The sequence below is a fragment of the Triturus cristatus genome, chromosome 3_2 (genome assembly GCF_964204655.1).
Source record: "Triturus cristatus chromosome 3_2, aTriCri1.1, whole genome shotgun sequence".
Taxonomy (NCBI): domain Eukaryota; kingdom Metazoa; phylum Chordata; class Amphibia; order Caudata; family Salamandridae; genus Triturus; species Triturus cristatus.
The window spans coordinates 107,308,529-107,334,361 of record NC_140584.1 but is presented as its reverse complement, the minus strand read 5'-3'; positions in this window follow the sequence as shown (position 1 = coordinate 107,334,361).

Below are 25,833 nucleotides of genomic sequence, written 5' to 3'. Positions count from 1 at the left end.
ATCTAAAAAGTCAATGCTGTTTCTACTTATGTTAGACGTAAATTTGAGATTGGCCGTGTTAATATTCATTTCCTCAATAAATTGTAATGCTTTAGTTTCACTACCTTTCCAAACTACAAAGACATCATCGATGTAAACGCATCCAGTACAGAACATTCTCATTAAACACATTGGAATGGGTGATTTTGAGGACCTGCTCCTCCCACCAGCCAACATGCAAACATGCATAGCTGGGGGAGAAGCAAGCTCCCATCGCCACGCCTCTTTTTTGTAGGTACACATCATTGCCAAATACAAAATAATTATTGTGCAAACACCATGAAATCAAATTTAAAAGCATCTTATTGTGATGGTAAAATTCAATAGGTCTTTGATCCAGAAAGTGTTTTATTGCTGCCAGTCCTGTGGAGTGTTCGATACTGGTGTACAAGGATTCTATATCCAATGTAATGAAAAGTAAATCATCTGACCATGCAATATTCTCTATCTTTGATAAAAAATCACCAGTATCTTTAATGTAGCTCGGTAATGCTTTAACAAACTCTTGTAGAAAAAAGTCAACATACTGGGTCACTGTTTCCCCTACACTATTGATAGCCGATATAATCAGTCTACCGGGAACTGGCGTTGTCTTTTTATGTACTTTCGGGATGAAATAGAGTTTGGCCATTGTTGGATGTTCTATGTTTAGAAATTTAAATTCCTCCATAGAAATGACCCCTTCTCTTTTCCAAGCCATTAATTCCTTCTTTAGAGTCTGTTTGGCCACATTATATTTGTTAAAAGAAGTTTTCTCATAACACTCCACATCCTGTAGATGCCTAGTGGCCTCTGTTATATAATCTTTCTGGGGCCAAATGACCATATTGCCACCTTTATCCGATTTGGTTACTATGATTTCATGCATGTTACTCAGTTTTTTAATTAACTTGGCATATTCGACTTCATGTTCACTTTTGTACCGTTTTTTATGTTTTGTACGGTAATGAAGCTTTTTTATATCTTCAATTACAACTTCATGATAAATGTCAATGGCATCTTTAGGCATAATGGGTATAAACTTTGATTTAGCTTAAAGATATGAGTAGCAGTAACAATATTGTACCATTCAGCCACGATAACCAGGAAGGCAGAGAAATACATATACAGAAGCAGAAATAGGGTTTGATTAATTGAGAGAGAGAACAGTGCGGCTACATATCAGTCCGATGGCTGTCTACACCCACAGGAGGAAATGGATGGAACAGTCTGTAGGGACCCAACATGGCAGTAGACCGATAAAGGCAGACAACTCAGGTTAGGCACAAATATCGGGATGCAACTGCCACTACGTCGGGAGAGAGAGACTGCAAGAGGGAGGAAGAGTGAAAAGGACACAGAAAGGGTTTATGCAGTGAATAGTAGCCTCGAGAGGAGGTGATCCTTCGGTCTTTTTGTGAAGGATGATAGGGAGAGAGCTTGTCTGATCCGGATACATTGTTCTATATTCTGGGGGCAAAGCCAGAGAAGGTGCATGACTGAGGGGATTTATTTAACGTAGTTGTACGATTTTTCATGAATAAATATGTGACAATTGTGTATTCTTTTTTTTCTGTCTACAGTAAAAAAAAGAAAAACTTTCCCGCGGCTAACACCTTTCCCTCCGTCCCCCACACATTTTGGGATTTTGTCCACTGCTTCCAACCCGGTGCACAAATATACTTCTGCCCTTGGCATAGATACATCTTCTGTGGTATCCACAATTAGAATGTGTTTTGGAATATTCGTGTATATCCACTCAATTGTATGTTTGTAGATGCTCATCTACTTTGCAACACCCTCGCCTCACCCCTTCTAATCATTTACTCATGTGCAGTATTACCGCTTTCTGGTATAATAGTATGAGTGAGTAAACTGCTTTGTGAGGGTAAACTGACATTTTGTGAATAAACAATGTGAATTTATAATTGAAAACATTTCTCATATACACCCAATTTAGGAGATCAAGAGCTTTATGAATCACACACAAACTTCAAATTGTCATTTATGGAAAAAAAGTCAAACATGAAACTCTCATAGAAATAAACACAACACTAAAAATGTAAGCCAAAGCAAAAACTTTATTATACACGGTAGATATAAGTCCCAGCTCAAAATCATTTCAACAATATAACCACTAAAATTATATCCTCAGACCTTGGCATTATCTCTGATATGGAAAACCTTGATGGCCAACCCTAAAACGGTGTTCAGAATCAGTGGAAAACAGCAGATATTTTGCGCTAACCGTTATGAACTAGACTCCATACAATCCGAGAAGGCAGACTGGCCAAGGCTAAGAGCAGTGCTTAATTCATGAAGGAAGAAGTGCACGGGCCCCATGATTATCTCCACTGGCACTGCCAAATGTCTGGGTTGCCAAATTTCGTGCTTGCCAAATATGGAGGTTGTCTGGTCTTGATTCTACTGCATGCCTCTTTTTCCCACCACCCAACACTCCTGCAGGGGCATCTTAAGGATGTTGGGGGCCCTGGGCCATACGCATTTTTGGGGTCCCTGTTCGCACAGCTTTGTATTTATGATACAGTTTTAGCTCTTTCTTGCCCTCTTTGGCCAGGTCCCTGACAGTGCACAGGAACACTCGTCCAAATTCGAAATGTGTTTACATGTCATTTTTAGGAATAGTGATGCATGTTTTTAATAATGTAACACATCAACAGCTCACCAATATTACTGTAAATAATCCCTGCGTCCCCCTCCCATTTCTCATATGGGAGGGCCTGTTTTGATCTAATAGAAACTTTTTATGGATGTTGCATGAAACATAAACACTACGGGCATATTCTCAAGAATGTGTGATAACCATCGCAAAAGTTACTTAACGCAACCTACAACATCGCAGTCCATCGCGGGAATTTTACGCCGTGTGCTCCAGCGGAAAAAGGCAAATTTACATTTTATCCCTATGTCACAGACTCGTCATCACAACCACTCATCCATACACTCATTCATTGGTGGGGCCCATTACACCAACACACACTCTTTTCATTCGAATCTGTACACAGGAGAAAAAGCGCTGGACATGTGGGTACCTTATTACCTATCAGAATTAAAATTTCTATACATTATACACATTATATACATCCACACCTATAGAATCCTGGCCTTAACATCAAGGCACTCCACCACTTGGTCGAGGGACCAATTAGTTGGACTGATTGATGGTGATTTAGAACCAACTAAAACACAATTAAAGCCTAGGAAACATTTGATTAATTTTCGGTACTCAATTAAAGAATCACAAACTAATTTCTTATTAATCCAAATTTGTTTATCTAATATTAATTTGCTCTGCATTAGCATTTAGGCGCTACAGAATATAACATAATTTGGTTTATTTCATGAAGAAATCAAATCTTTGGAACAGAAGCATAGATTTAGAAATGCTTTTATATTTACCAAATATCAAACGTTGGCGACCCTTCGACCACACAGAGGATTATTCAAAGTCTCGGCTACAATCTCCATGATAAACTGTCCAACCCACAGCAATAATCAAACCATCGGGTGAAATAACCTTTCCCGGAAATCAAAGAAACCCAAAGTAAACCATGGAAATCTTCATCAGCTCAACGTAGACCCAACGCCACGGAAGATCAGCCCAGTGAACCACCCCCCTTGGGCGGATGAGGGTCTTTTATACCCTTTTTCTCTCTTACTTCAGATCAACATGCAACAATTTAGGGGTAGAAACTGTTCTGATTGGCCAGTCTAGGTCAACTTGCAATTTCTCAAAAGTTTCACATGACCCACTGGTTTTCCATGAGACTTGGCATAGCAAAGCGCAAAATGTATATATTTGTTTTCCTCCGGTTCACAGGCAAAAGTTCCGAAGTAATAACAAGCAAGCCTCCTTGTACAGTTCTCCCATTGTCCCCTTGGTAGTTCACACCGTTCATCACTTGGCAACCCTCCATGCTCCTATCCTTGACAAGGAACACAATGGTACAGGGGCTGAGGTCACTTGGAGATCTCCAGAGCCATCCGATTCTGCGCAGAAGTTATCGCGCTCACATGACGACAGCTTCATAGGAGCTCCATCTCAAGTACTGCGGCCTAGCAGGCCCTAATGCCAACTTAAGCAAAAAGAGACATAACAGTAATTAGAATATAGAAATGAAGATTCTAATGTTTAATCCCACTCTAATCCCAATGTATATTAGTATTTTCCTAGCTTGAAGCAACATTTGCGATAATACTCACCATTCTGCAGTACTGAAAGCACAAACCATCACAAAAGCAACATGAATCATGCCCTTCTCTATTTCACCACAATCTAAAGTTAGTTTGCGTACCACAGTTAATTAATGAGTTGTTCTGCCATGCAATTAGCAATTTAGTCCCATGAGTATCTTGTGTTTATCAAGGTGTAAGGGTTGGTTAATGATTTCTCACTTCAAACTAATTAGTTCGAGTTAATTCTTAGAATGATTACGTAATTAATTTCATGCAAAATAGCGGAGGTATACAAAATTTTGTTTTACCTGCTCCATTAATCCCCCCTTTGGTGATTTTTAACATCACCACTAATCACTACATTTTTCAATTCTTTTTCTACGGAAATGGTTTTACTCAGTTCCCTTGCATTTGTTAGGTTACATCATAGTGTTTCCCATATCATTCTCTCTTGTTTTCTTTTACATGTTTTCTTGCAACTCCTCTAATCCTATATCTTCTATCTCTCTTTCTCCTATTTCCTTCTCTTTTCTTTTCTTAATTTCTCTTTTTATCTTTTTTTGTAATTTTCTTCTTTTTATGCACCCAGGTCACAGGTATCAGTATTTTACCCACAAAAGAACTACCTAATCTTGTTCATAAATTCTTAAGAGTAGAACAAATTCTACCAAGTTTCTCTCAAACACTCTCAACCTCCAGTGGAACAATTTCTTCATGCAAATCAGTTATATTCTTAATGCATTTCTTTAAGTTTTGACTTTCATCAGGAATGTAAGTACAACAATGTTGCACTTTCAGCATTCCACAGACTCCGCCCTCTTTGGCCAATATAATGTCAAAGGCAAGTCGATTTTGTATAATCATAGCTCTCATGGCAACCATTTCGGTATTCACCATTAGGAACCCTCCAGCTGTGCTGGATGATAAACGATCCACAACTGTAGACAATTTTCAAATTTTATGGGCATTCAGAGATATTCCAACTGCTGGTATCAGTGCTCCAAAAATATTACCTATAATTTCTGACCAACTCTCCCTCCTTCTATGTGTTAGTTGCCAACCTATTTCGTGCAAACCGTCCTCTCCCCTTCCCACATGCAATATTTTTGGGAAGACCAGGCCTAGGTAGCATGTTCCATACCAGTGGTCCAGTAACCTATAGTAAGCTGTGTTCCCACAGATGTAATATTTTCCAGGGAATACAGGATAATTTCCTCCTTTAAATCCCCATCCTCCCATGATTTTATATAAGTCATGGCATTCACTTGCACCTACAAAATAAATATCATAAACAGTATTATCTCTACTGATGCACAATTTCCCTTTCTGGGGCCATTCTAAAGCCATTGCGGGATTTGTTTCTCCCTTTAAATGATTTTCCTCCCCAACATCCCAAAATGTTGTTTCCATCTTTTCCCCGGACACTTTCCTTTGCATCTTAACTCTCCTCTCCTCTACCATGTTCAGGAAGGTTTTCTCTTCTTTTCTCAAACTACAAGTAAGATTATTCTTAAACACTTCTTCTAAAGTTAACTCCCTTGTTTCCAAGAAAAATGTGCCTAATGTTCTGCCAGAAATCATCTTGTTTAGTTCAGGAATTACATGTATCTGTGAGAAAACATTATCTACATCAGTGTAATAGTATTCTAATTTCCCTGTTTTATAAAACAAACTAGCTAAAACACTACGTTATCCCATAAGTCAAAGGAAGATGATGATAAGTGACACCTTCTGACACAGATGCAGGTAACTGCATGCAGACGTAACAGTCCCTAACCTCCATAGTCTTTACATACTCGTACAATAACTTTGAAAAAACATTATTGGAAAAATCATTTATGGACTTATCTTTGTGAAGTTCTGCTCTATCTACCAGTTTTGTAACATGACTTTCATCAATTCGCCTCTTATTAGTCCTGTTTTCGGTGTGTTTTTCTATATCTTCAAATGTTACTCTAAATGAAATTGTTATTGCCAATATGATCCAGACAAGCATTAGTATTCCTGTACAACAAAAGCACTTTTTACACCATCTTCGGAGAAACTCACATGTAGGTTTTCTACTTTCTCTGTTTGCCATTTTGGTAATGATCAGTGTCTTTTGACTTATCCTCTTTTCGTCAACAATTTACCTTTGTCTAAACCTATGGCCTTGATTGCCTATGTGGTTCTTTTCTGGTCATGTGTCTCTTCCAGAGTTTTAATTCCTTGCGATTTTCTTTGTCATTTCAATCCATGCATGAATCGTCTTTGTCTTTCGGTTCGCAATCTTTGTTCAGAAGTTTCTAAATATCCATTTCTTCTCTGATGTCAGACAAGATAACTCTCAGGATTTCCGAATCTTCTTCTTCTTCAACCACTTCCTGCACAGTCACTCCTAGACTTTCTTGGCTATCCGCTTCCTCTCGTATAACAGGAAGTGCCACATATGTCCATTGAGGTGACTTGTACTTCTGGTTCGGTTTCTTTATCCTCTTTGCTCCTTGCAAGTGTTTCTGATCAGTGTCTTCTGATTTTTCTTGACTAGACACTTCATTCACTTGTTCAGCATTAGAAGATTTTATTCTCGTTATTCGATATCTAAATCTTTTGAGTTTGTTGGGCCAAATTTCTTCTTTTGATGGCCTCTTTAATTTTGTTCCTTTCCCTTCTCGCTCCGTTTTCCAAGCTCTTTTCCTTAAAGTTCTTCCCCCTTTGTTTTCTTCTTCACTCTCTTCAGATTCTGTATCGGTCTGGCTTTTACTTTCTTTGGATTTTATCCTCAGGACCTCAGGTTCACTATCTACATTTATCCCTCCTCGTGTTTCTTCCACGCAATCTTCCTGCTGACTATCTGACCCTTTTTCTACCTGGTTGTGTGTTGTCCCTACACCTCCTCGGGTGTCTTCCACAATTATCTTACCCTCACTCTCTGTATCTAATTCCTCACCTTCTATTTCTATGATTTCGGGTGAAATTTCTCTTGTGCTTGTACTCGGGACTTCCTTACCAAAGATTTCTTGTTCAGTTTCTCCAGTATTCTCATTTATTCTTTCTCGTATTCCCACTTGTTCTGTCTCTGATTCAGAACTGGTATCAGAAATTTCAAGTCGTCTTCTTAGTGGTATATTCTCTTGACACACAATTTTACTCAAATCCGCTTCGCCTGCTCCTGGGTTTTGTCTTGTTCGTGTCTCTTCTGAGTCTGATTCTGATTCAGAGCTGGTATCTGACGCTTCCTGATACTCTTCTTCAGATAGATTTGCAGGACTGGGAACTCGAAGAGTGTGACTGGCATGAATCCAATTCTTTACCTTTGCACACTTCACAGCAGCCGTTGTGGTCAGAATCACTTGACGTGGTTTCCCCCAGCATGGAACCAGACAATTTCTCTTTCTGTGTACTTTGATGCGTACCCAATCTCCAGGACTCAAGTCATGAGCTGGCTTCTTTTCAAGAGTCGTCGCATCTGGTCCAACCTGATGAAACACAGAATGTACCATATCAGCCAATCCTTTGCAATAATCCAAGACAAAGTCATCAGATATAGGCAGTAGTTTGTTGACAGGAATGAAAACATGTCTCATTTCTCTACCCATGATAATTTCATGACGACTCAGACCTGTGTTCTTATCAGGAATTGACCTAATTGTCATGAGGACCAGAGGCAATACATCTTGCCATTTTAGACTTGTGGCCAAACACATTTTCCCACTCTGTTCTTTATGGTGCCATTTATCTGCTCCACAACTCCAGAAGCTTCTGGTCGGTAGGCGCAATGCGGTTTCTGTTGTACATTCAATGCTTCACAAATCAATTTTATAATTTCATTCTGGAAATGCGTTCCTCTATCTGATTAAAGTGTTACTGGGAAACCAAACCTAGGAATGAACTCTCTTAGTAGGAGTAATCAGTGCAAACAACTCAGCAACTTGAGCAGATCGTACTCCTCTCAAACAAGAGGCATCCAACACAGTTTCTACGGTACACACAGCATATACAGCACTTCTACAGTTCGCAAGCTTGACCCATCCACAAACATCACATAGTCACTCTCTTTCAGGGGCACATCTTTTATATCCTGATGCGGTTTGGTGCAAAAATCAAGCACTTCCAAACAGTCATGATCAACATCATCCTTCACTTCCGCATTCACAGCATCAGGTAGTAATGTCGATGGGTTCACATTAGTGCATCTTACAAGACTCACATTTTTAGCACCCAAAATGACCTTTTCATATTTGGTTAGACGACTATGCGTCATGAACTGAGTCTTGCTCCTTGTCAAAAGGATTGCCACATCATGGGGCACAAACACTCTCACCGGATATCCCATCACAATTCCTTCACTCTGTTCCACACTTTTACACGTGGCTGCTACAGCTTTCAAACAACCAGGTATGCTACAGCCACGGGATCTAACACAGCCGAAAAATAGGCAATCGGTCGTCTCAATCTTCCATGCGTTTGTACCAACACAGAAAATGCACATCCATCTCTTTCACTGCAATAGAGCTCGAATTCTTTTTTGTATTCAGGCATTCTAAGAGCTGGTGCTTCACACACGCTGTCTCTCAATTGTCTAAAAGCCTTCATCTCTTCTTTATTCAGCTCAAGGGGATCTTTTACATCACTTTTTGTTAAGCGTACCAACGGTTTCGCAATCAGCGAAAAGTTGCTGATCCACTCGCGACAATATCCTACCATCCAAAGAAACATTCTGACTTCTCTTTGTGTCATTGGTGCTCTCATTCCTTTTATTATTCTAATCCTGTCCACAGACACCTTTCTCAGACCCTTTTCGATCGTATGACCTAAGTATTGTAATTCTTTCTGACAAAACTGTAATTTCGATGGGGATACTTTGAGTCTTCCATCAGCCAAATGATTTAACAGTGCAACTGTGTCCATCACACATGCCTCTCATGTCTTCGATGCCACCAATAAGTCATCGATGTACTGCACGAGCACTGAACTTTCTGGCATTTTTAAATCTTCCAGGGCTTTCTTTAGAATTTGATTAAATGTTGATGGACTTTCTGTATACCCTTGAGGGATACGGCACCATGCCAAAATATGCTCATCGAACCGGAACGCAAAAATTTGTTGCAATGGGATAGAAAAGAAAGCATGACACAAGTCAATGACTGTGTACCATTCTGCATCATGGGGAATCTGATATAGGATTACCGAAGGGTTCGGTACAATGGGACAGCATGGAACAACGATTTTTTCACTTTTCTCGAATCCTGTACTATCCTAAAAGTCCCATTCGGTTTTTTCAAACCCATGATCGGAGAATTACTTGGACTACTCATTATCTCTCTCAGAATTCCTTGTTCAATCATTCTGTCAATTACAGGCATTACTCCTGCAATTATTTCTGGTGTTAGTTTATACTGAGGAATATTCGGGTAATTTACTCCTTCTTTTACAATTATTTTCACAGGATCTACTCTTTTCATCAATCCAATATCCTCTCCTGTGAAATCCCAAACTTCGGATTTTACGGTTTTCTTCAACTCTTGAGGCAATCCTTCCGGATCAAATACAACGAATGCCTCAGTGATTTCAGGTTCTAAGTTTGCATTGTCATTCTATACAGTACGTCTTCGTCAGGATTTCAAAAGCTATGCCATCAGGGGTACAGAAAATAGTGCAATTCATTTTGCACAACAAATCTCTCCCCAACAGATTTACGGGGCTAGTGTCACACACGACAAATCGATGCATGTTGGTGAATTTCCCTATTTTAACCTTGGCGGGATCCGTAAGATAAGCTTTTATCTGTTTGTTTGAGACTCCAACTACGTGGATTTGTTTCACCAGAGAGAGGAAGATTTTTAACGTCAGCTGATCTAACAGTTGAACGAGAAGCACCAGTATCTACTAGGAAAGTGATGTTCTCTTCATTCACCTTTCCATCCACAAAGGGTCCTGTCTGGTCTACCTCTAGAGTTGCGTCAAGTACGCACTCCTCTTCCTCTCCTAGGCACCATCAATAACTCTCTTCTGACTCACTCTCATCGCGTTGCAGCCAATACTGCAAAACAGCACTAGCACGCGGTAGCTTTGTTACCTGTTCCTCGGTGTAGAATCCTGTCTCATTACTGTATCTCTGAAGATTTATGTGCTGTGGAAAAGGTGGCTTTGGCACCTGAAACTGTTGGGTAACAACCTGCTGCTGCCGCGGCGGTTGGCAACTCACCTCATTCTGCACCTGTGGATTCAATGATGAATTATCACCATTAGCTATCGGTGGCAATTTACACTCGGATTTCCAATGCCCTAATTTTCCGCAATTATGGCATGGCCACTTCTTCTTAGCTTCCTCTATGCTGACCTGTCCTTTTCTTTTTCCAATATTAGGCTTTTGTTTTGCCTGACCCATACCATTTGCTTGCTTGATCAACTGTGCTTCTTGTCGCTCAGCTACCTTAACTTGTGCCCACATTGCGTTTTCCTTCAGTTTACGTTGTTTGGCTTCAATTTCATCACTAAAATAGTTTGCATGTCGTAACACCTCATCTATCTTTTTATTCTGCCAATCTACTGTATGTTGTTTGATCATTTCACTAACTTCGGGCTTTAAACCATAAACAAATCTGTACAGAAAATGACTCAGCTCCTTTTCGCTTAATTTCTCGTCTCCAATATATTGCTTAAAGGCTAACAATAACCTCTCATAATATGCATGTACAGATTCTTTAGCCTCTTAGTGAGTTCTGTCAATTTGTACCCAGTCAGTTTCTTTTGGAGGTACTTTATTTTTCAAAAAGGTAATTACCTGATCGTATTTTTTCATTACCTCCGGATCAGGGGCTCCCGTCTTAGGATCGCTAGGAAACTCTTGCGTTGGCCAATCTATTGTAATTTTACATTCTGCCCATAAATCTGCAGGTACAATTATATCAAAAAGCCCATTCAGATCTATCCACAACACCTTTGAAAGTTTGACAAACCTTTCTACCTGTCGGTACCATTCAACTGGGTTTTCTCTTAACCGTGGGAAATCATTGGTAAACGACAAAATATCCTGTCTAGTCCAAGGGACATGCACATAACCTTCTCCTGGGATTTCTCTCATGGGACATTCTGTTACCACTGGCTCTTTTTCTCTCACCGGGAATGCTGAGAAAGCCTTATCTGTAGTTTCCTCTCTTTTTCGGAACCATCTACTTTTCCACCGATCAACATCTCACCATTTCCTTAGCAAGGCAATCAGCTCTTTAATTTGGGTCAACCTTCCTGCAGTATTCAAGTTTTCAATATCCTTTTTGGAAAAATCTACCCTATATGCTTTTTGTAATGACCTTATTTTCTCAAAATCAATTCCCATTTCACCCGCTGTCTCTTCTAATTTTTCATGTAAAGTCCTCGCTCTCCAAGTTATACTTTTACAGAGGAACATTAGCTCCTCATCCTGATATGCTTTTAATTTTTCAGTTGGAATGGTTCCTACGATTAATTCTTCTAATGTTACCTTTAATTTTGCGACATCTAAAGGTTGTGGTTCTGTATCTTTTCTCTGTAAACATCTTAACCAATCACTTAATTCTTCAGATATGGGTCCTACAGGGGTTGTCTTAATTCTTATTTTATCCGTTATTCTCTCTGGGGTTTCAGTTGCAGATTCTGTGGTCATAAGTGTCTTACTCGCTGGACTTTGATTTACAGTTACATTTTTAGGAGTACTTCAACCTGATGTTCCTGCCATATTTTCCCATTCATTCCCTCCGGAACCGCTTCTTTCTGTCTCTTTTTGCCTACCACAATTGTAGGGAACTGTTAAACAATGCTCACTATCTTTCTGTTTATCAAAGACAGGCATCACCGGCCTTATAGTTACAGGTACGGTCACCGCTTCCATATTCTAAGTTAACTCTCTCATTTTCTCAGTTAATTCCAGTGTAGTTCTAGCTAACTCGGCTGAATTTTCATTTCCAGCTCTAAGGGGTTGTGGCATTTCAGAATCTTTAAATGGATTAATTTTCCCCAAATTAGGTGGCGTTTGCTCAAAATTTTTATTCATCACAGTTTCTTTTACCAGCGCACTCGGCGTCAGTAACGTAGAATTCGGTTGATATGGGGGTGGACTTTTATAGAACATGTCCTCCAGCACTTAATCTTCTGATTCACTCACTCCATATCTATAACCTTCTGACCCTGTGTTATTTCTCTTTTCTGTACATTTCCTGCCACTCGTCTCTTCAGCATTTCTCAGAGGAAACATACCATCAGTCCGCCATCTTCTCATTCTGTCATCATGACTTTCTTGACCACAATGTTTACCAAACATGTAATTATACCTTCTTCCACTCCGATGCCTTTTCCTTTCATACATCTCTTCTTCCCATTCGGTCAAAGCCTCGAACTGGGTAGGTCTGGGTTTCGGTTCTAACCTCATCATTCTTTCTCTTAAATTTCGTAATACAGCCAAACTAAAGGAACCACTTTCGGGAAACGCTAGTACTCCATCCTCTTTGGTATACCTTGCCCGATTCTCCAGCCAGATACATGTATGATAACCATATTTCGCTACCATAAAAGATGCAGGTGATTTTGGTGGAGGAAGTATCTGACTTCCCTAGTCACAATCGGCTTATCTTTCTTAAATAGATTTGTAATTTTCCCAAACCATGATTTTTTCTCTTTCTCAGGTGGATCGTAGTACATCATTTTTATTTTTCAAAGTTCTTAATCACTAGGCTTTGCAAATCACTTCCTTTGCGGCTTCTCCGTATTCTGTCCTATCTCAGCGCGACTCACACTAACGCACCAATCCTGGGCATCTACGTCACACCGGTAATTCTCCAATCCCAGCGCGACTCACACTAACGCACCAATCAGTGAAAGCTTCATCTCCCTATAACTGACCAATCCCAGTGCGGTCTTTCTTACTTCAGCCTTTCTCGCTACTCCAGCTCCTGCTGACCCCCTCCTTTACAGAATTTTATCGGCAAACGCTTTCTTACGTTTTCTTTAATCAAATCTGTTAGTAACAACATAAAACATCTCCATTGCCTGTTTCGCTAAACCAACAAGATAGTTTTGTCCACTTACACAAGAATTCTGTCTTTCCAGTAGGCAGCCCTACCATAGAATTATTTTGTTTCGCCGATAAAGTAGCACTTCCCTCCACCTTACCCTTCTAACAAGCAAAAGGCTAACCCATTTCTCTGGGGATAAAACACATGTGGAGACTACAATGCTCCTGAGAATTAAGGCCAGAGTTTCACAAGAGAACCTATTGCTATTTCACTCACACACATTCATACGGTAAATGTCCCTACCGATAACACACAATGATGTTACCACTTTGAAACCAGACAATGCGCTGTGTGACTTCACTTGCCACACATTTCCCCTGCCTGCATACAGGGCAACCAACTTCCTACTTCCCGGAAGTCTTTAGAACATTTGACACCATAAAACGCAACACAAACTCAACATAAAGTGTTAGACATAAACCTTTGAATATAGGGGTTTTATATACACTAAACTAGTAAAAATAACCATTACTAATCACCAAACTAGTCAATAATAACCATCAATCTGCTACCAAGAAAACTGCTCCAGCGGAAAAGGGCAAATTTACATATTCTCCCTATGTCACAGACTCCTCATTACAACCACTCATCCATACACTCAATCATTGGTGAGGCCCATAACACCAACATACACTCTTTTCACTCGAATCTGTACAATGGAGAAAAAGCGCTGGACATGTGGTTACCTTATTACCTATTAGGATTAAAATTTCTTTACATTATACACATTATATACATCCGCACCTATAAAATCCTGACCTTAACATCAAGGCACTCCACCACTTGGTCGACGGACCAATTAGTTGGACTGGTTGATGGTGATTTAGAACCAACTAAAACACAATTAAAGCCTAGGAAACATTTGTTAATTTTCGGTACTCAATTAAAGAATCACAAACTCATTTCTTATGAATCCAAATTTGTTTGTCTAATATTAATTTGCTCTGCATTAGCATTTAGGCGCTACAGAATATAACATAATTTGGTTTATTTCATGAAGAAGTCAAATCTTTGGAACATAAGCATTGATTTAGAAATGCTTTTATATTTACCAAATATCAAACGTTGGTGACCCTTCGACCACACAGAGGATTATTCAAAGTCTCGGCTACAATCTCCAAAATAAACTGTCCAACCCACAGCAATAATCAAACCATCGGGTGAAATAACCTTTCCCGGAAATCAAAGAAACCCAAGGTAAACCATGGAAATCTTCATCAGCTCAATGTAGACCCAACGCCACGGAGTATCAGCCCAGTGAACCACCCCCCTTGGGTGGATGAGGGTCTTTTACACCCTTTTTCTCTCTTACTTCCGATCAACATGCAACAATTTAGGGGTACAAACTGTTCGGATTGGCCAGTCCGGGTCAACTTGCGATTTCTCAAAAGTTTCACATGACCCACTGGTTTTCCAAGAGACTTGGCATAGCAAAGCGCAAAATGTATTTATTATTTATTTTTTTCCTCTGGTTCGCAGGCAAAAGTTCTGAAGTAATAACAAGCAAGCATCCTTGTACAGGCCTCCCATTGTCCCCTTGGTAGTTCACACCGTTCATCACTTGGCAACCCTCCATGCTCCTATCCTTGACAAGGAACATGATGGTACAGGGCTGAGGTCACTTGGAGATCTCCAGAGCCATGCGATTCCACGCAGAAGTTATCGCGCTCACATGACGACAGCTTCACAGGAGCTCCATCTCAAGTACTGCGGCCTAGCAGGCTTGAATGCCAACTTAAGCAAAAACAGACATAACAGTAACTAGAATATAGATATGAAGATTCCAAATGTTTAATCTCACTCTAATCCCAATGTATATTAGGATTTTCCTAGCTTGTAGCAACATTTAAAGCGATAATACTCACCATTCTGCAGTACTGAAAGCACAAACCATCACAAAAGCAACATGAATCATGCAATTCTCTATTTCACCACAATCTAAAGTTAGTTTGCATACCACAGTTAAATAATGAGTTGCTCTGCCATGCAATTAGCAATTTAGCAATTTAGTCCCACGTGTATCTTGTGTTTATCAAAGGGTAAGGGTTTGTTAATGATTTCTCACTTCAAACTAATTAGTACGAGTTAATTCTTAGAATGATTACGTAATTAATTTCATGCAAAATAGAGGAGGTATACAAAATGTTGTTTTACCTGCTCCATCACCTGTTAACCAGGTATTCACAACACGGCGGTACCATGCGATAGTCACCAGATAACGCGTCAACTGACCGCATTAAAATCAACGCCACGCCGCAAAAATGCGAAACGCGAATGCAATAAATCCTGCGATGAGGCATCCCACCCATCTGGCGGGAAAATGCAACATAAAACCAGAGTAAACAAATCGTGAGATGACAACCTACGAGCACAACCCGACAGCTGTGACGCAGAACAAATGACCATTGTCCAAATCAGGCATTTCCCCACAAACAGCCACAATGCACATAGACATGCATTCAGTATGTAACCTGCGCCAATCCGGAAACATACATGGTACACACTGTGAAACCGCATCTCCCCCAAACATTGCAGAGGGACAAATAACACCTCCTGCACACCGACGTGCCATGTACATGACCAGACTAGAATGAAAGCACGGACCAATGCAGGGTCCGTGAGTCCCCCTTACTCACATGTTGCCCGTGTCGTGGGCCTTGCGCCACAAGGCGATCCCTGCATCATGGCAGCACATATCAGAGCACAAACGAATCCCTGTTGTCACCTGTAGGCCACAAATGACAGCCAAAATGGAATGATTTGGGACACATGTGAAACCCCGACGAGTGGGAAACCCTAACAACTGTGACACACAGAACTGGCAGTTAGAATACGTGACACCATAAACAGCCTCACTGCACAGAGGTGACACATCCACCATCTATCAACAAATTCCTCAATTGAGCACACAACATGTCGCACCCACACTTGTCTGAGTGAAGTGCCTGTACAGATGAGTGACATGCACGCAGGGAATGTGTATCGGAATGCTTTTATTAGCACATGCAGTGCCTGTGGCAGTCAACGTACTGTGCCATTACAGCGAAGGACCCACACAATGTGATGTCAACCAGAGAAGAAACTGTCAATGATGTAGTCCCTACGGGCTATTCCTGCTGCGGCTGCAGTGGGGTGTAGTCCACCTGCCTCATCTTCATCATCATCGTCTGGTGCATCTGGCGCTCGTATCCATGGGGCTGTGCTGCGTCCACATATGTTGTGCAACACACAACATGCAACGATCATCTCGCACACGAGGTCTGGGCTGTACAGGAGCTTACCACCTGTGACGTCCAGGCACCTGAAAAGTGACTTCAACATGCCAAATGTGCGCTCCACGATGCCCCTTGGGCGTTTGTGGGCCAAATTGTAAGGCCTCTGGGCCTGTGTGTGCGGGGCTCGGAGGGGTGTCATCATCCAAGCGCAGAGTGCATATCCTTGGTCACCTGTGACAATGCAGTGAGACATGAGTCACGACTACATACTGCATGATGTATTGGCAGGCTCACTGGTTCATTGGTGTGTGAAATGTGTGACTTAGTGATTCCTGTATGACATGTACTGTGTGTTGCAAATGAGCTGCATCACTGTGTACAACGTAGCCTCACTGCTGCACCACCCCCCGAGCACATTCACTAGTGTGCGCAGCACGATTACATCACATGCATCTCTACAGCACAACATTGACATGCCTGTCTGCGCATGTCTTCAGGCCAGAATACGACACAGTCATGATGCTGCGCAGAATGTGGCCGGCCACGTGTGTGTAGGCCCATTGCAAGGACAGCGCTGACACAGATGTAGAGCACCTGCCTGGCTGAACTCGACATGCCGTTGAGGGTACATCTTTGGCTCATGCTGCGCTAATAGCGACACACACAACAGTTGGCATGTGTGATCCCTGACCCCGAGTGGGCATGCCTTCCCCCATGTACCCCTTCAGCCGACCACACACACACCGGGGACATGCCACATAGCAACATTGTCGATTGCGTGACTGGTGGCGCAGACACTACAACAAAGACAAACGCATCAGCCACATCCTTGGCAAGGCCCACACTGAACCACACCCAGATCCACGTGTGTAGGAGCCACGCCCCTACGCAGTACTGTCGTACGCCGGGCCAGCCCACTCCGCTCACACTTACAGGGGGGACGTAATAAGCTACATTTCCGGGATCTTCCCCACTGGGAAAAAATTAAGCACTGGGTAAGATCTCCAGCTTTCACATCTAAAAGATGACAACAATCATTAATTTTCTGTATGAGATGATGTCAGTTATTGCTGTGTGAATGAAGTATAGGCTGGTATGTTACTGCGGATCCACTCTTCTCCAGTGGTTGCTCCTGATCGGTGGGGTTGATAATAAGAACTACAATCCATTATTCAATCCATTGTGTCTCGTGAGGCAAAATGCACAAAATTCATTGGCCACTAAATAAATGGAATAGTGCCAACGAAAAGCAGTGCTGCTTTGTAATAAGCAAGCTTTGTGGTCATTAACCCTTAGCACATCCGGAAATTACATTCTGCAAAATTGAAGGGGTTCTGGAAACCAAGTTTTAATATCTGCCAAAACAGCACGTTGCTTGACAAATGTAAAAAAAAAAAAAACAATATATAAATAAGTGAATTTTAAAAGACAGAGCAGGACAGGCAGATTCATCAGAGTATGTGCATTTTGTGGCTCTTTATTGTGAAACTGTATCATGCCATGAAGGCTGCCATTTGCCCACTCTTTTCTCGGTGTGGCTGCTTTCTCCTAGGTGATTAATTAACAGGAACATTTTTCTTCATGCCACGATTAGATAAGGCACATCAATAGCGAATCTTAGAAAAGAAACTACAGTGCAGGAAATTGCTGAACATAGCCAGACTATCACCCGGGAAACCCACGTCTGGTTTCCAGTGGGACCGTCGGATAACACCATGTGGCATGGGGAATAAAATGATATCTGGAGCCCATGCCAACAGCCAGCAATGCACCAGCCTTGTGTGGTGAATTCAGATTTTATTACCAACGTCTAACCACGGCAATTTTTATATTGTCAAGAAAATCACTTTCCCTGGGCTTTTAAGTCTTGTGATTGTGTACAATAACATCGTTCGAATTTCGTATATGTTATTTTAATTGTGTCGTACAGTGCAAAGGTGTTATTACCACACTAGAGTGTAACTAACTTGGGAAACACTTCTTAAAGCTCACAGAGTCCATTCTAACATGGCTTTACAGAAGAAAACAACTACGAAGGCCTAGTTATTGCGATTGTATCTCTCTGCGCATATTTAATCCCTTGTGCTCTGGTTATGGCTAAGCACAATTGTTTATACCTAAAAAATTGTATTTATTAACAGTGGCATCATGACTATTTAGAGGCATTTCTCACCCCTCGTGACTCCCCCCCCCCCCCCACCCCCCCTCCGACACTCAACAATACAATGGTGATAAGATAGCTATTCCCTCTTTTAGATCCTATATTTCATATACTATATTACCTGTATGGAGAGATATGTTATATGTCATTTATTCTGTAGTCGGACATAGCCTTCTTTCATGCTTCCATCATTGGTGTTTCTGTGTTCACTAACATTTGAAAATATTGTGGATTATTTTTACATTGATCAACTGTAAATATATTGTGATATGGTGATGCACCATGTACATGCTAAAGAGATAAAAAACACAAACTAAGACTCAGGGAGACCACCTTCTATGGTCAAAATTCGAATCTAGCTCCCTCTTAGTTAAGTCTCTGTGGGTGAAGTAAAAACACCATTTATGTGATGGAGAAGTAATATGGATTGTCAATAACATTTTTGTACAGTGCCTGCTTCCACAGTTTTAACTTTGCATAGTGATTTAAATATTAGTCTGCACTGTCGGCATCGCTCCTGAATCCGACCCCAGTGACGCCAGCCAACAGACTCTACTCACTTGCACCCCACTCATGACAGAAGACACCTTAAAGACCATGAAGAGCATCCACTCTGGAGCACCCCACATCTTCCACAGAGCCACCACTGCCATTGCACACTAACTACGCTGGATGATTAACTGCTCTCTCGAGACCGCCACATTCCCTGATGACTGGAAACACGCGGAGGTCAATCCCCTCCTGAAGAAACAGTCCGCAGACCCGACAGACCTTCAGAATTTCAGGCCCATCTCACTGCTTCCATTTGCAGCGAAGGTAATCGAAAAGGCCGTCAACACCCAGCTAGCAAACTTCATCAAAGCCAACAATGACCTGGACATCTCCCAATCTGAATTCCGCAGCAACCACTGCACTGAGACTGCCCTACTCACTGCCACCAACGACATCCGCGCACTGCTTGACCAGGGCCACACAGCAGCCCTCATCCTCCTGTACCTCTCAGCTGCCTTCGACACTGTCACCTACTGCACGCTAGCCACCAGACTCCACGACACCGGCATCAGAGGAAAGGCCCTTGACTAGATACGATCATGGCAGAACTCAGCGAGTCAGACTCCCACCCTACTTCTCAGAACCAACAAAGACCAGATGTGGAGTACCCCAGGGATCCTCCCTCAGCCCCACTCTCTTCAGCATCTACATGGCCCCCCTCACTACCATCATCAGAAACCATGGGCTCAACATCGTCTCCTACGCCGACGACACCCAGCTCATCCTCTCCCTTACCACAGAACCCAACATCACCAGGCACAACTTTCAAGAAGGGATGAAAGCCATCGTCACCTGGATGAAGTACAGCTGCCTGAAACTCAACTCTGAGAATGCAGAAGTCCTCATCCTTGGATCCACCCCCTCTGCATGGGACGACTCTTGGTGGCTCCCCGCCCTCGGAAACCCCCCTACCCTGACAGACCATGCATGAAACCTCGGAATCATACTGGACTCATAGTTCACTATGAACTGCTAGATCAACACCGTATCCTCGGTCTGCTTCAACACCCTCCACATACTCCACAAAACGTTCAGATGGATCCCCTCCAAATGCAGAAAAACAGTCACACACACCCTCCTCACTATCAGACTGGACTACGGCAACGCCCTCTATGCTGGAATCAACAAAAAACTCCTTTGCCAGCTCCAGACCTTCCAGACGTCACAGCGAGACAGATCCTAGTCATCCCCCGCTACAACCACATCACCCAACACCTCCATGAACTCCACTGGCTTCTCATCAAAAGAAGAATAACCTTCACACTCCTCACGCACGCATATAAGGCCCTCCACAACATCGGACCAGCATACCTAAACAACCACCTCCCCTTCCACGCACCCAAGAAAAATCTCCGATCAGCCAACCTCTCTCAGGCCACCATTCCACGCATCTACAAGACCAGGATGGTGGAAAGTCCTTCTCCTACCTAGCAGCCAAGAACTGGAATGACCTCCCCCTCAACCTCCAGCAAAGCCGTACAGTGGTCCAATTCAGGAGAAACCTCAAGACCTGGATCTTCAGATGACCCCAGCACCCTACGGAGACGCCCCACCCAGTTCTTTGAGACCCTCACGGGTGAGTAGCTGCACTATACAAGCCCCCTGATTAATTGACTGACTGTTAGCCCAGATTTTATAAGTCATGAATGAAGAAAAGAGTTGAGCTGCGAGTCCGATTTTAGATTTGTGGGTCACAAATACATCTCTGCAGTAAGTACCTAGCTCACGGAGCTAATTTACAGGAATGTTAACTGGAACATATACATCGTTTTTATGTGTAGCTGTCAACAAAGTGGCCGTTTTCTGCCAAGGAGTTCAAAATTACATCAGGTAGACAACAACAGTGAAACACGGACTGTCTAAGATGCTGCATTGGATACATGAGGTTAAAAGTTCCCCCTTGTTTACAAATAAATATGTAAATTTTCATCCCAACATCGTTTCCCTGCTGAGAGTAGCAGCATAGAGGTGGAGAGGGTCGAAGTGAGCCAAGCACAGCACCTCAGTCAGCTCCTCAGCTTGAGCTCTATAGTAAAAATGACTGTGTCTTGCCACCCATGTCTACTGCCTTCTGATAACCTTACCCACCAAAATGTAAAAAACAATCTGGTTTAATGCCACCCTCTCCCACCACCTTTAGGAGAGTTCACCCCAACCAAACAAACAACACACCTGCTGTCCTGAAGCCATACAGCACCCCCATTACAATTGCCCAAACTTACCCTTTTTAAGAAAATAAACCCGCACCTTGTGTCCTGTCACTCTCTCCATCTACTTTGCAGAGCTCTTCCACCTCAAATATTTTAAAAGACACCTGGCATACTTCGAACCTACCATGCTCCCTACCCCTCTCCTTGTCCACAGTCAAAGCCATGTTTCTGGCAAACAGACACCACGCGAACAGTGATTCTGTGCTGTGCAGCCTGAAAACGTTGTCAGCAGCTGCCCTACATAGATCTGTGATTAACAGGGAAGATTTCAGTTGGCAGCACTAGATTGCAATCCACATTTACTTGTCTCTTTCAGGTCTGCTGACACCCGGGGGAGGAGCGAGTCAGAGATCGCTGTTTTGCTGCTCTGACATAAGGGCTGTTAAAAACTGTGCACAAGATAAGGGCTCCTAATGATAACCTCATAGCAGAATGGCCATCTAAGGCTGGACGGAGGAGCAACCGGTGACCTCAAACTGCTAGACCTCGCCGCTTCAAACCTAGCAGACAGGTCCAGCAGTTTGAGGTCACCGGTCACTGTGTCTAACTCCATCCTCATCAAAAGACCACACAAAAAAGGCCTCGAAGGACCAGCCCAGAAATGGATCTGCTCCTTCCTCATATGAAGAACAGAGAGTCAGACTCTCACCCTACTCCTCAGAGGCCAAGGACTGACTTATCTGCAGAGTTTTAAGTTTCATCACTCAGCCCAGCCCCGTTCAACATTTACATGACACCAATCACCAACGTCATCAGAGCACATGGCGTCTTGAAAATGTCCTACTCCTATGACACCCAGTTCATCCTATCAATGTCCAAAAAATCCACAACCACCTCAACCAACTTCACTGAATGCATGATCCACATGGCAGAGTGGATAAAAACCTACTGCCTAAAGCTTAACTTCAACAAGATGGAATTGCTGATCTTCAGGTACAGGAATTTCCTCTGGGGCTCCACTTGGCAGCAGTCAGAAGTTGGTCCTACGCCAACATCCAACAGCCATGCAAGAAACATGGGTATCATTTTAGACGACAAGCTCAACATGGCAGTACAGGCAAATGCAATCAGCTTCTCTTGCTTCCATATATTGCACATCCTCTGAAAATTCTTCAAATGGATTCCCAGGAACACCAGACGTATTGACACTCAAGCCCTTATCGCAAGCAGACTAGATTACGGGCATCCACTCTATATCGGATTCTCCAACCACCTCCTTCACCAACTTCATACCATCTATAATGCTGCAGCAAGACTCATCGCAGACCTCCTACATTGCACCCACATCATGCCACACCTTATACACCTCCACTGGCTGCTGATACATAAACACTGCCAATTCAAACTCCTCATGCATCCACGGGGCACTGCACAACTTAGGTCCAGCATACCTCAAAAGTTGCCTTCACTTCCACCAGCCTACCAGATGCCTGCGCTCAGCCATAATCTTACTTGCACACCCCACTCCCAAATCTGCAAATGCAGAACGGGAGGCCTAACCTTCTCCTACATAGCACCCAAAACATGGAACAACCTCTCTCTGCACATTAGGGCTGCCTCCTCGCTTCTAGAATTCCGCAAGAGGCTGAAAACCTAGCTCTTCAACTAACACCTGCACAACTTTCGCATCTATACACCTGCTCCAGCGCTTGGATACCCTGTCAGGTGATAATCCAGTGTTCTACACATCTTGTTAGCATAACATAACAAGACTCCTTGTGAATTGATCAGTACTGCACAAGAAAGTCTCATCACTAGAAAAGGGGGTGGGCACCTAAATAGAAAGGAGATGAACTGACATCATCTGGGGCCCACTTAGGTTGTGCTTGTCAGCCAGTGACTAAAGGCTGGTCTGGCTTTCCTTGCTGTTGCATTATGCAGTGAGAACTAGTTAGTTCACCTTCATTTTCTCAGATGAGAGACTCTGGATGTGAATGTGATTGTCCATCGTGCGTACTACTGCATAGGTCAACTTCACACTATCCAGTTGGGTTCACAGGGGCGGTTTCTAACTGAGAGCATTGGCACCACTCCCACCCATTCTCAGCCTTTCCTTTTCAACATTAAACAGTGCAAGGTTCTTAAAAGCCTTAATGAGCCTCTGCACTATTTCATGGGATTCCAGCCTGTGCTGCCAAGCCAACTTTGCTGTGCATGTGTGGAGGAAGGCAGGGATGAAGCTGCTCAGCTTTGCATTCCAATGAAGAAAGGCACAAGGCGAGCAGCGTGAAAACAGTATTTTCTGGGTGCAGGACTCACCAGCCGGTCTGTTTCTGTAAGGGGAGCCATGGTCTAAATATGCCTTTTACTTCCTCCTTTTCTTATGCTGTGGGCTGGGTGGGGTCAGCGAGCGGGCCGGGGAGGTGAAGCCGTACCGATGAGGGGCCCATGACAAATCCCTACTGGGGGGCGAAGCGAAAGGCGGGCAGTCAGAAGTCCCGCGAAAAAAGCGGGAGCAGGATTGGGCTGCGATTTTCAATTGCCCAATGGCCTGGGGGCCCCCTGGGGGCGCATTAGGATTTAAGTACGAAGGGGAGCCCCTAGCTAATATGTGCCTTCGTCATTGACCACCCACCCACACCTGACCGCTGGCATTGCAGCCGCAGAGGAAGGGCTCAGGCAAGGCGGGGAGAGCACAAAGGGCCGGCACACAGAGCGCATTAGCCAAATGGGGAGCCACTCAAACCTGTGCCTTTGGGATGCCTTATGGAGAAGCACAGGGGGGTAGGCTTCAGGTCAGCATGGGGTCAGCAGAGGGCGAAAACAGCACTTGCAGCCTGGGTCAGACAGGAGGGCCACCCAGGACATCCGGCAGCAAGGTGTAGCCTAGAGGCCGAAGGAAGTGCTAGACTGGCTGAGAAGAGGCATTTGCTCGGACCGCTGTCGAACAAAGGGGTGCTGTCTAGGTTCAGATCAGGGCTGCAACGATCAGCAACGAAATGGAAAACATGATTGATTGGTTGAATTACGTCTTGTTTAACTGTATGTCAATTGAGTTGGCGCCACCCGCACCTAGGGTCGGTGAGTATCCCTGCTTCGCGGCATGTCACGCCTTTTCGCATGGATGCTTTGTGCTTCACGTTCTATTATTGGCCTCTTGTCCTATTGCATGTTACGCATTACAGCATGCGCAAATAAACTGTGTCCTCGTGTGCCGCTCTCTGCATTTTTTTGGCGGCAGGGTGTTCCGATGAGCTAGCAGCAAGCAGGGTGGTATCCCTACCTTGCTGCATCACATGCTTTCCTTGTTCTCTTGCACTTCGAGGAGCGTGGTGGCCGGCGGGCCGTAAGTATCCCCTCCGTGCTGACACCTTCTGGCGGCATGTCTGGGTTCAAGCGCTTTAGCGCCAATATGTGTGTTTTGTGGTTTGGCTGGCATAACTATGGCACGTTTATGGGGTCAAGCGCATTAGCACCAATACGTGTGGTGGCATAACTTTGGCACATCTCTTGGGCCTTGCACTTTAGCGCCATTATGTGTTAAGGCGGGGGGCGGGCGGGCCAGTATGAGCGGGTTTTTATGTTCGGTTGGCATGAAGCAGAATGTGCCCCCGGGTGGTAACGGCGTTTACCACCCCCGCCTTGATTTTCGCCGCTTTGCCTTTTTATTTGGAAGGTAGCAGCCACAGCCCAACAGGGTCTTACGGGCAAGGTTTGTTGCAGCTAGTGGGGAGGTTTTTTGGTCTCTAATGCTAAGGTCATGAATTCAATCCAGGTGTTACAATAGTAGTAGCTGCTGGGAGATCGACAATCGCGCTTTCCTTGTTAAGTGATTGGGAAACTTCTCCCTATTGTGTCTATTTATGAAGTTTTTATATAGCGCTAGCTAGACCTGTGTGTATCAGGCCGCTTTACATAAAACAAAAAAAACGCTTATGTATTTATGCTATATACATATATTACAGGAATATACTAATGTGTTCCATCGCCTGATCCATTTTTTAGACCTTTAGTCGTTTCCTGGAGTGGGCGGAGAAAGACCTGGTGGTGACCCAAGATGTGGTGCACTATCTGGACGACTTCCTCTTCTTGGGCCCGCCTGGCTCACCAGCATGTGGGACTGCCCTGCTGGGTTTCCGGCAGTTGACCTGCTCCTTGGGGGTCCCCCTGGTGGAGGATAAGACTGAGGGCCCCACCACTTGTTTATCCTTCCTTGGTATTGAAATAGATACGGTGGCCGGTGTGTGTAGACTCCCAAAAGATAAGGTAGCAGCATTCAGGGCTTCAATTGATACACGCTTGGCAGCCAGGAAAGTTACCTTGCGTCAACTGCAGGCTTTAGTGGGGCACCTAAATTTTGCCCTTAGAGTGATGGGCAGGGCCTTCTCCAGGAACACTGCCAGGGTAACCACACTAGGTTGTCCCTGGAGGTTAAAGAAGATCTACGCACTTAGAAGTCGTTCCTGGCGGATTTCAATGGTACCCTGCTTTGGCAGCAGCTGGTGCAAACC